General features: G+C 48.0%; 1 protein-coding gene across 1 annotated transcript in view; it reads right to left on the bottom strand.

Moving 5' to 3' along the window:
• Nucleotides 1-12,997, bottom strand: part of Fez2 (fasciculation and elongation protein zeta 2) — a 44,123-nt gene that overhangs the window by 8,700 nt on the left and 22,426 nt on the right. The gene's annotated exons all lie outside the window — the stretch shown is intronic.

The raw sequence follows: 12,997 nt of genomic DNA, 5'->3' as shown, positions 1-12,997 counted from the left end.
GACGAGAGAATTGTTGGGGCAGCTCTGTGTTGAAGGAGAGACTCCATCTCAAGGAATATAAGGGTACACAATAGAGGAGGGTACCCGACATATGCACACACCTGCACACGCATGTGCATATACCACAGACACATCATACAGCACACCACACCACACAGCCTCTATCCACACACATGTGCACCCAATAAAATTACCTAACTAGAAAAGAAAAAAAAAAAAAAAAACAGAACCTGGGCTGGAGAGATGGCTCAGCAGTTAAGATGCTTGCCCATAAGGCCAAATGTCCCGAGTTCAATTCCCCAGTACCCACATAAAGCCAGATGTATCTGAAGTTCATTTACAGTGGCTAGAATCCCTGGTGTGCTCATTCTCTCCCCTACCCCAATTTCTCTCCTTGAAAATAAGGAAACAAATAAATAAAATAATTTTAAAAGAAAACCAGAACACTTTATTGAGGAAGGGAGAAACACAGCAATAAAGAAACCAACTGTGGCTAAGAAAATTCCTCCACCCACGGCTCTAGAGCCATGAACTCCCACCTCCCAGGAACATGTGACAAAAATTGTCCCCCTTCACTTCATTCTCAAGTTCTCCTTCTCTGCTGGCCCTTCTCCAGTGGCCAGTTTAAATTCTCAAACCCTCACACTTCTGCCCTGAGTTTCCCGAAGCAGCTCTTTCCAGTGTCTTTTCTCTGACACTCCAGAGCTCTGGGAGACATCCACGCTCCCCGTCCACCCCCAGCGCTGTCCTGCTCCGCGTTCCCTGTGCCTGGTTTCTCCCAATCCCATTCGTCAGACACTTTCCACCTCAATCAACTTGGAGCTCCACTTCCCTATGACCAGGGAGGCTCTCCTGTTGGTTCACGTACTGTTTCTGAAGAAAGGTCTGGCTATACTATCAAGACCAGCCCAACCCAACTCCTCGGCCCCGAGAGCCTCCCCTCAGCCTCGTGAGTAGCTAGGACAGCAGACACATACCAACAGTCACCGCGCCCAGCCGGTCAGAATTATTTCTAATATGAGCTACAGAGCGCAAGATCCAAAGAGAAAGAGAGAAACTGAAAGACAGAAGCTGATTCGGTCAATCTTGCGTAAATTCAACTCCATTCTTAAACCTCTTAAGTTCAGAAACGAGGTCAGAGCAGACACTTCTTTTGTCCTTCGAAAACTTGTCCTCGGTATGCTGGAGGCTTTGATGACACAAGCCACAGAGCCTCTTGTAACTGCCACTCGCACTGGTACGGTATTTGCAGGTTTTGTGAAAACGTGTAAGCCAAAAGTATCTGGAATCAGAAAATTAATTTTTAAAGTCGTCTTGGGCAGAAAAATACCAAACTAGAAATCAGACGTGTGGGGTCTGTGTGCGGCTATGTGGCGTGAGCAGTACCAGGCTTGCTGAGGCCCATCATCGCCGTGAGGAGGTGGCCAAGTGGCACCTCTTAAATTCCAAACACACGACTGACTTCGGGCAAAGAGCTACCGTTTGGGGGAGGGAGGGCCGGAGAGATGGCTTGGAGTTAAGGTGTTTGCCTCAAAGCCAAAGGACCCCAGTTCAATTCTCCAGGACCCACAGAAGCCAGATGCACAAAATGGCACAGGCATCTGGAGTTCCTTTGCAGTGGCTGGAGGCCCTGGCGCACCCATTCATATCCTCTCTTTCTCTCCCTCTTTCTCTCCCCCAAATGAATAAACAAATAAAATATATTTAAAAAAATTTTTAGGGCTGGAGAGATGGCTTAGCGATTAAGCGCTTGCCTGTGAAGCCTAAGGACCCCGGTTCGAGGCTCGGTTCCCCAGGACCCACGTTAGCCAGATGCACAAGGGGGCGCACGCGTCTGCAGTTCATTTGCAGTGGCTGGAGGCCCTGGCACGCGCATTCTCTCTATCTCTCTCTCTATGTGCCTCTTTCACACACTCTCTCTCTGTGTGTCACTCTCAAATAAATAAATAAAAATGAACAAAAATATTTAAAAAAAAATTTTAAAGCTACACTTTTTAAAGAAGGCAAATCAAACCTCACACAAACAAACATACACATACAACAGAAGCCCAAAAGGTCACAGGAGGCTGTAAGTGCCCAGAATGACAGATGTGCAGGGCCAGATGACACACTGGGCGTCCAGCTCTCTATCGGCTTCATTTCCCCGTGAAGTGATAAGTGCCGTGTGGAGAGGGAGACAAGGTCTCGTGCCCCCGCCCACCACAGCGACTTGCAGTCACAGGAAGCACTGTAAACACCTGTGACCTTACCACGATGCCTCTGGATGGCATGCAAGAGAAGGAAAACTTGAGCCAAAAGAGGACAACAGTCTGAGAATGAGCAGAGAACGACAGCATGACAGGACATAAACTTAGTGGCCAAAGGAACAAGCAATGGATTCTGAAATTTTCCACTGAGGAGCACAGGAAGCCAAACCAAGATTAATAGAGCAAAGCAGAACAAGCTTGACGACATGGTTAGGGAAACAATGGAGCAACAGCGAACTGAAGCCTTCGGCAGCACAGGACAAGCAGAGGAGCGAAGATGAGAAGAAGGAAGGAAGGCCAAGCGGAAGCCAGTGAGGAGAGGAGGAGGTCCACAGTCCAGTCAACAGATTCGGCTCTACAAATGCTCTGTAATTTTCTTTAACTAAAACCTTTTAAAAAGTAAAATAAGTTTCAGAAGATAAAACCTCAGGGACCGATTAAGTTTACTCTTTGGTAAGCATCCTCTCATTTAGAAATGCTACGTTTACAACAGTGAAAGCAGATGCAGTATTATCAGGTGCTTATGGTGCTTAGCTGGGCCTGAGGGAAGAGCTTTGCTATATCTCTCTTATGAGTAGGAGGAAAAAGAGAGAAGGGATTGGGCTTGGGGACCATGTCTTTCTTGAGCATTTCGCAAAGTGAAGTATCACAGACATGTCAAGGCACTGACCACCAAGTCTCAGAGTTAGGGCTGCTGAATAAAGGGCACTGAAGACATTTTACTCTTTAGTTTAAATGAATCATTAGGATTAATAATAAAAAAAAATAGGGCTGGAAAGACATCAGGTAAGACACTTGCCTGTAAGACCTAGTGACCCATGTTCAACTCTCCAGGTTCCATGTAAGCCAGATGCACAAGGTGACACACGCACAAGGTCACACATGTGCACAACGTGGCACAGACGTCTGCAGTTCCATTACAGTGGCTGGAGGCCCTGGTTCATCAGTTCTTTCCCTCCCCCCACCCTTTGTTGCTCTCTCACAGAAAAAAAAAGACAAGTCTGTTGGGCTTGCCTCAAAAAATAAAAGATTACTAAAAACATGATGCATGCCAGGAGGCAATCCTTCCCATTTAACCTACCACTTCCATTTATGAAACAGAGAATGCAAAGGGTCAAACTCTACAGTGAAAAGCTGGCAAAGGCTGTCATTCTAAAGGCATTCCTTAACCTGACCACCCACCCCACTTCCCACAGTGTCTTTAGAGAGGAGAGCATAATTCCACATCCTGGCCTTCTCAGAATGGGCTTCTGATAGGAGAGTGTCTCTAAGCAGGAAAGTGATTAAGCATGACAGCATTTACTTTATTGTTGCCCTCCCTACAGACAGAATAACAAACTAATGTGACAGGGTCAGAAGGAAGGGGTTACTCAACATTGCCCTTGAAAACATTATTTATAATCAGAATATTCACAATTGCCTCATGATCATTTCCTTCCCAGGAAAATGCCTTAAATGTCTCAGAATCACTCCTTCTCTAGAAACAGTTCTTAGACAAAACCAGGAGTAAGTGTAAACAAGACATAAAAATATTGAGAAAAATCTGAAAGACAAAGAAATAGGGCAAATATACAACATGCCTGCTGACTGCAAACAGGGAAATGCAAGCCATGGCCACAGTACCTGCGCCTCCTCTAGATGACAAGGACCCTGCGCCTCCTCTAGATGACGGCAACCCTGCGCCTCCTCTACATAATGATGACCCTGCACTTCCTCTAGATGATGACCCTGCACTTCCTCTAGATAAATGTACTTCCTCTCTAGATGAGAACTCCATACTTCCTCTACGTAACTAACTATACTTCATTCTACTATGTTCTGCTTCTCTGCGCTAAGGCTCTGTGGAACTGGCATTTGGTTAGACCTAAAATGGCAATATTAATAGCATCTACAATGTAGTATTGCCATGAGGGTAAATTGAAATAACCCATGGGCAGCATTCAGCCAAGTGTTCAGAAAATATCAATATTCAAGAAATCGGGACTATATTCTTCCCTAGGAGGGACCAAAAGAACTTTTTTGCCTTCACTCCTGAAATTACCTCAGCCTTCTATACTTTTGGAACAGGCAAAACAGTATATCAAATTCTCCAAATACAAATAAAATTGCAACTAAGAAATATTAAGTTCCTGATTATAAATGCTGGTTTAAAGGATTGGATACAACAAAAAGAAAAGACTGTCCTATCTATGGGTGAAAACAAGTAACAGTTTCAGATGACTGAAGGTCTTTCTGAACAATGAAAAGATTGTGGAAACCTTCTGCAAACTTGGAAGCAGCAGCGATCGGGTGCAGTGGTGTCGGGTGTTCATTCTGTTCTGAATCCTCAGTACCAACCCTCTCTAAACAAGGTGCAATAATCTGCTCAACTAATGTGACAAAAAGCAAGATCTAAGACAGGGAAAAGCCAAACTATGAGGCAGCCAGGAAAATGCAGACTAGCCAGTGTAGTTTTGGAAAATCTCATGGTCAAAGCTCAAGGTCAGAAAGGTCAGGAAGAGACTGAAGGGATGCTTTTCATCTATTCTCATTGAGTCTCATCTGACTCTTCATTAATATCCTCTATCCTGAGCAAGTCCAGAAGTAAAATAACAATAGAATACTGTTCTTTATAAATCACATGTTGAATAGTTCGATAATTCTAAAGTATTAATTCACTGAGCAGTCATTTTGACTTTTAGTAAATTAAAATTCTTAAAATAATAAAAACACAAAGCATTAGGAAAAGTAAAGAATAAAAGCTAAGTCAAGTATCAAAAATTTACAAAGCAGGGAAGGAGAGATGATTAGTGGTTAAGGCACTTGCATGCAAAGACAAAGGATCCATGTTCTACTCTCCAGATCCCACATTAGCCAGACACACAAAGGTGAGGCAAGCACAAGGTCATACATGCCCACTAGGTGGCACAAGCATCTGCAGTTCAATCGGAGTGGCTGAGGCCCTGGCATGCCAATTCTCATTCTCTCTCGCTCTCACTCTCAATCTCTCTAAAAAAAATCAAATATTTTTTTTTAATTACAAAGCAAAAGTATTCAGTTAGCAACCACTACTTAAGGTGGAAAAGTTAGACTTGATCAAGATTGATTGAAAAGCTATTACTGGGGGTAGCTTTGTACATACAAAGAAAACGAAACAGACTTCTCATGAATCATAACGAGAGGTACCTCAGCAGAAAGGACAAAGTCGTGTTGCTGTGACAGGAAACCAATACAAGGAAGCGTCCGTCTTCCAAGCCCAGCTCTCCCCAGTTTGTAAGCAATCCTCTCCCCAGACACCAAAAGTAACTAACTAATGAAGATAACAGGATTCTTGTTACAACAGTTTCCTGTTTCTCTAGTACCCATTTGTCACTGACTACTGATGGCCTAAAGCTTTCAGGGTAGGTCGACCTTCTAAGGTTTGACTGAGGCAGTATTACATTCTGGTGGTGGACAGAGTGAGACTAAGCTCTCTCTAGAAAGGTCGATGGGAGACCTTCCTGTGGCTGGACCCGGCTGAGCTGACTGCAGCACCCTAGGGATTTGGCCGGATGCGGCACCCCTCTGCACCCCTCACCCGAGACGTCATCCTGTCACACTGGTGACAGGCTGGACTGAGCTACAACCGCTGCTCCCACACCTGTGACACACCATGCAAGACGCACTGACAATGGCTGGAGTGAGCTGCGTCCACTGTTCCCACACCTGTGACACACCATGCAAGACGCACTGACAATGGCTGGACTGAGCTGCGTCCACTGCTCCCACACCTGTGACACACCATGCAAGACGCACTGACAATGGCTGGACTGAGCTGCATCCACTGTTCCCACACCTGCGACACACCATGCAAGACGCACTGACAATGGCTGGACTGCGCTGCATCCGCTGTTCCCACACCTGTGACACACCATGCAAGACGCACTGACAATGGCTGGACTGAGCTGCATCCGCTGTTCCCACACCTGTGACACACCATGCAAGACGCACTGACAATGGCTGGACTGAGCTGCATCCACTGTTCCCACACCTGCGACACACCATGCAAGACGCACTGACAATGGCTGGACTGAGCTGCATCCGCTGTTCCCACACCTGTCACACACCATGCAAGACGCACTGACAATGGCTGGACTGAGCTGCATCCGCTGTTCCCTCACCTGTGACACACCATGCAAGACGCACTGACAATGGCTGGACTGAGCTGCATCCGCTGTTCCCACACCTGTGACACACCATGCAAGACGCACTGACAATGGCTGGACTGAGCTGCATCCGCTGTTCCCACACCTGTGACACACCATGCAAGACGCACTGACAATGGCTGCACTGAGCTGCGTCCACTGTTCCCACACCTGTCACACACCATGCAAGACGCACTGACAATGGCTGGACTGAGCTGCATCCGCTGTTCCCTCACCTGTGACACACCATGCAAGACGCACTGACAATGGCTGCACTGAGCTGCGTCCACTGTTCCCACACCTGTCACACACCATGCAAGACGCACTGACAATGGCTGGACTGAGCTGCATCCGCTGTTCCCACACCTGTGACACACCATGCAAGACGCACTGACAATGGCTGCACTGAGCTGCGTCCACTGTTCCCACACCTGTCACACACCATGCAAGACGCACTGACAATGGCTGGACTGAGCTGCATCTGCTGCTCCACACCTGTGACACACCATGCAAGACGCACTGACAATGGCTGGACTGAGCTGCATCCGCTGTTCCACACCTGTGACACACCATGCAAGACGCACTGACAATGGCTGGACTGAGCTGCATCCGCTGCTCCCACACCTGTGACACACCATGCAAGACGCACTGACAATGGCTGGACTGAGCTGCATCCGCTGTTCCCACACCTGTGACACACCATGCAAGACGCACTGACAATGGCTGCACTGAGCTGCATCCACTGCTCCCACACCTGTCACACACCATGCAAGACGCACTGACAATGGCTGGAATAAGCTGCGTCCACTGTTCCCACACCTGTGACACACCATGCAAGACGCACTGACAATGGCTGGACTGAGCTGCATCCGCTGTTCCCACACCTGTCACACACCGTGCAAGACGCACTGACAATGGCTGGACTGAGCTGCATCCGCTGCTCCCACACCTGTGACACACCATGCAAGACGCACTGACAATGGCTGGACTGAGCTGCATCCGCTGTTCCCACACCTGTCACACACCGTGCAAGACGCACTGACAATGGCTGGACTGAGCTGCATCCGCTGCTCCCACACCTGTGACACACCATGCAAGACGCACTGACAATGGCTGGACTGAGCTGCATCCGCTGCTCCCACACCTGTGACACACCGTGCAAGACGCACTGACAATGGCTGGACTGAGCTGCGTCCGCTGCTCCCACACCTGTGACACAGTCATGCAAGACGCACTGACAATGGCTGGACTGAGCTACAACCGCTGTTCCCACACCTGTGACACACCATGCAAGACGCACTGACAATGGCTGGACTGAGCTGCGTCCGCTGTTCCCACACCTGTGACACACCATGCAAGACGCACTGACAATGGCTGGACTGAGCTGCATCCGCTGTTCCCACACCTGTGACACACCATGCAAGACGCACTGACAATGGCTGGACTAGCTGCATCCGCTGTTCCCACACCTGTGACACACCATGCAAGACGCACTGACAATGGCTGGACTGAGCTGCATCCACTGTTCCCACACCTGCGACACCATGCAAGACGCACTGACAATGGCTGGACTAGCTGCATCCGCTGTACCCACACCTGTGACACACCATGCAAGACGCACTGACAATGGCTGGACTGAGCTGCATCCGCTGTTCCCTCACCTGTGACACACCGTGCAAGACGCACTGACAATGGCTGGACTGAGCTGCATCCGCTGCTCCCACACCTGTGACACACCGTGCAAGACGCACTGACAATGGCTGGACTAGCTGCATCCGCTGTACCCACACCTGTGACACACCGTGCAAGACGCACTGACAATGGCTGGACTGAGCTGCATCCGCTGTTCCCTCACCTGTGACACACCATGCAAGACGCACTGACAATGGCTGGACTGAGCTGCGTCCACTGCTCCCACACCTGTGACACACCATGCAAGACGCACTGACAATGGCTGGACTAGCTGCATCCGCTGTACCCACACCTGTGACACACCGTGCAAGACGCACTGACAATGGCTGGACTGAGCTGCATCCGCTGTTCCCTCACCTGTGACACACCATGCAAGACGCACTGACAATGGCTGGACTGAGCTGCGTCCACTGTTCCCACACCTGCGACACACCATGCAAGACGCACTGACAATGGCTGGACTGAGCTGCATCCGCTGTTCCCACACCTGTGACACAGCATGCAAGACGCACTGACAATGGCTGGACTGAGCTGCGTCCACTGTTCCCACACCTGCGACACACCATGCAAGACGCACTGACAATGGCTGGACTGAGCTGCATCCGCTGTTCCCACACCTGTGACACACCATGCAAGACGCACTGACAATGGCTGGACTGAGCTGCATCCGCTGTTCCCACACCTGTCACACAGCCATGCAAGACGCACTGACAATGGCTGGACTGAGCTGCATCCGCTGTTCCCTCACCTGTGACACACCATGCAAGACGCACTGACAATGGCTGGACTGAGCTGCATCCGCTGTTCCCACACCTGTGACACAGCATGCAAGACGCACTGACAATGGCTGGACTGAGCTGCGTCCACTGTTCCCACACCTGCGACACCATGCAAGACGCACTGACAATGGCTGGACTGAGCTGCATCCGCTGTTCCCTCACCTGTGACACACCATGCAAGACGCACTGACAATGGCTGGACTGAGCTGCATCCGCTGTTCCCACACCTGTCACACACCATGCAAGACGCACTGACAATGGCTGGACTGAGCTGCGTCCGCTGCTCCCACACCTGTGACACAGTCATGCAAGACGCACTGACAATGGCTGGACTGAGCTGCATCCGCTGTTCCCACACCTGTCACACAGCCATGCAAGACGCACTGACAACGGGGGCAAACGCTGAGAAGACAGCTGGGGGCAGCATGAAAATCGTGAAAGGGAAAAAGGAAAAATCAACCCTGGCTAAAGCTGGAAGTGCTGCAGTCAGAGGTGGAGGTGCGTGAGAGCCCGCTGTGTGTGGAGTCACTTCATTCCACAGAAGAAACACCTGTCTTCAGCTGAAGTTGGTAGTAAATTGGCATGGCTCACTCAAAAAGGGAAGGAAGGAGGGAGCAGGGAACGGAGGGAGGGAAGAAAGGATGGAAGAAGGGTTAGTTCAAGAAAGGATACTATAGATTCCTAACTTTGCAAGACAGAATAAGCCCCCTCAGATGTGACTTGCACATCAAAGGCATCACTGGATTTTTAGAGCGTAACTGGGCTGTGGACAGTCCAGTGAGTAAGTGTGCTTGCTGGGCACTGAGTTCAGATTCCCAGTACCCGCATAATGCCAGGAGGAATCCCAGCACTTGAGGCACAGACAGAGGATCCAGTAGTCAGCTAGCTAGCTAAACTACCCCAATCAGCAAGCTCTGGGCTCAAATAATAAACCTTGCCTCAAAAAGTAAGATCAGGGGAAAGAGAGAGACGCAGGGACACTCAACACCTTCCAAGGCAGAGATCCAGAGGCTTAAAACCCATCTACTACAGCTCAGAGAATTTTGCAGAAGAGGGGGGCGGAAAGACTGTAAGAGGTTGAGCCATCATGCCCAGAAACATTGCCTCCCCCCAAAAAATAACTGACTGCTGCTCCCACAAGTGACTGCAAACCCCACGGAGGATGGTCCCCAGTGGAATGGGGCAGGGATGAGGGAAAAGAGGGTACCAACCCATGATGTAACCATACGAAATACGTCATTAATAATAATAATATGAAATTTTAATGCCCGCCCCTGAAAAAAGGTGGAGAGCATACCTGATGTCAACCTCTGGCCTTCACACAAGCACTCACAAATATGCGTGTGTACACACACACACACACACACACACGTATGTCCTTTTTCATCCACATCAGTGTACTCGAGTATGACACCTTTCACAGTTGAGATCACCCTAGACGGACAGCAGCTACCAGGTTACACCATGCCTGGCACATTACAACTCATACTCAAGAGAATCACCTCAAAAATTTAATGACCTGTGAAAATGTTTGATGTAAACAGAAGCTTTCCCCTCAAAAAGTCCCACTAGAGTGATAATAATTCAAATCCAAATGCCCGAGGTCTGGGGTCAGTCTCCATGTGCTAGCAAGGAGGCACTGGGAAGCACTGCACACACGCCTTCATGGAGCCTGCGCTGTTGGGAGACACGTGAGGCACGGATTCTAATACAGCTAACACTACAAGACCGCGTGTATCTCACAAGTGGATGGGAGACCATCTCAAGCATGACAACATGCGCAGCATGTCAGAGAATACAAGCAGCTGGTGGGCCAAACCACTGCCCACCTTCAGATCAGGGTGCATTCAGGGGCTGAGAATGTGCATTACTGCTCTGAGGCATGACTAACTTCTCCGAGGCTGCGGAGATGATGGTTCAGTGGGTAGAAGTGAACCGAGAGCGTGAAAGGGCCCGAGCACCATCGTTTGCCAAACGCGTCATGGGGCAAAGGAGTGACCAAGGCAGCTCGCCAGCAGTGAGTCAACCACCTCACCCAGCATTTTGTCTACCGCCTGACCTCACAACGTCCATTCATTCTTTTCCTTGAGTAGTACCCATCTCCCTCAGTAGAAGTGACGCTCCACGCTGGCACGCAGCTGGCCTGTTCTACTCCCCACTGCGCTCTGAGCAGCGTCTGGCACGAGACAGGTCTTCCACACACACTGGCTGAGTGCGCGCATGCTGTACGCCACCCCATCTGCAATGCTGTTATTCTGAAAGTTAACCCCCGAAAAGTCCCCCCACCTTTTTTTTTTTTTTTTTTGGCTTTTCAAGGTAGGGTTTCACTCTAGCTCAGGTTGACCTGGAATCCACTCTTTAGTCTCAGGGTGGCCTCAAACTCATGGCAATTCTTCTACCTCTGCCTCCCAAATGCTGGGATTAAAGGCGTGCGCCACCACGCCCGGCCAAAATCCCTTATTTTCTTCAGCAAATATTTGAAACAAAACATGCCCCTAAGACTAACACCTACAGGGTTTAGCTCTTCTGCTTTCTACCCACCCAGATGTTTCGTAAGAGTTCCTGGACCAGAAAACAAGCTGGAAATTGTGGGAGCAGTATCTTGCCCATTACAAGACATACTGCCTCAATGAAACATGCTTGAAAAATGGAAGTTCTTCCAGGACTGAGGAAAAGTTGCAAGTTCTGCTATCTCACAAACACTGGTGGCAAGAAGATAAAAAGCAACATTATTGGAGGGGGGGGGGAACAGGTCACACAAGACATCTACAAGGAGGTAATTAATATCACTGATGCTCAAGAACAGGCCACGGCTGCGTGTTACGTAAGATGTCTGGGAAGGCAACACCTCCAGCTTTCTGTTTACCCAACCGGCCATTTCACTTAACAGTTCTTTTGAGCCACCAACCACTATCATCAAAATCACAGGTTTCGAGCTGTCTGGATCACAAAGAGGATGGTTCTCTGGAATTTTAGCTTTAAAAAAAAAAAAAAAGACAAGACATAAGAAATAAGGGCCAGGAGTTGAGCCATGCCTTTACTGTCCTAACTGAAATTTTAGTCACAAGTAGTAGCTCAGGACCAATGAGCAACTTCACAAGTTCGAATACTGTGAAGAAAAAAAAAATGACTGTTCCGTGAATCTATTTCAGGACTAATGAAGTTCAAAGATGACTCTCATGCTGCTGTCTTGCCAAATCTGCTTCTCAGTATAAGCGCCATGTAAAATCACACAATGGTTCCATGCTAACCCTGTTTACATGGGAATTACAAAAAGAAGCCTTTAAACCCCTCTAGGGATAAATCTGTTTTTCTCAGCCAAGTGTTAGCACCAATAAATAGAGGATTTACATGTAATCCCTAAAAGGAGTTAGGCAGAAATTAACATCCATGCTAGGACTTTTTCACTAAGAATTTTTACTCAATTCTGCTAGGATAATAGGGCAATTTAAAGAATGCAATATTTCAAATTACATGCAAATGTAAAATACTGCTGATATCTGCAGCACAATTTCCAGGGCTATGTGTTTAAAACAAATATACAGTGTGGTTCTCTATTCAGTATAGTCCCTAGAAATGACTAAATAAATGCCCTTTCAATCAATACTGCCATTTATCAAAAATAAAGTACTTTTCCAAGTCAGTTTATAATATTGTACAAATGCATATTACTCTAAGAAAATGTGAACTTACTCATAGTTATTAATACCACTATAAATGGACTATGTGGTAAGACTCTTTGTATGAACTCACTAGTGATCCCAACAACAGAATTCTCTTCCCAGGATTTTTGAGCGTCTGCCAAAGAAATCCTTGGAGATTATATACATATATCTAGCTTTTTCTCAAGGTAGGGTCTCACTCTAGCCCAGGCTGATTTGGAATTCACTACGTAGTCTCAGGGTGGCCTTAATAAACTCCTCCTACCTCTGCTTCCCAGGTGCTGGGATTAAAGGCATGCATCACCACGCCCATTACATTACTTTTGATCATAAGGGCCAGTTTGTGATATGTCACCAACACTGAATTTAAAAAAGTCTCCTTTAAAAACCTGACCCAACCACTATACTCTAAAAATACTCCCAACATTTTCTCACAAATAAAGTCAAGATGGGAA

The sequence above is a fragment of the Jaculus jaculus genome, chromosome 18 (genome assembly GCF_020740685.1).
Source record: "Jaculus jaculus isolate mJacJac1 chromosome 18, mJacJac1.mat.Y.cur, whole genome shotgun sequence".
NCBI lineage: Eukaryota > Metazoa > Chordata > Mammalia > Rodentia > Dipodidae > Jaculus > Jaculus jaculus.
The sequence above is the reverse complement of the archived record's forward strand: the minus strand, read 5'-3'. Positions and strand labels throughout refer to the sequence as shown.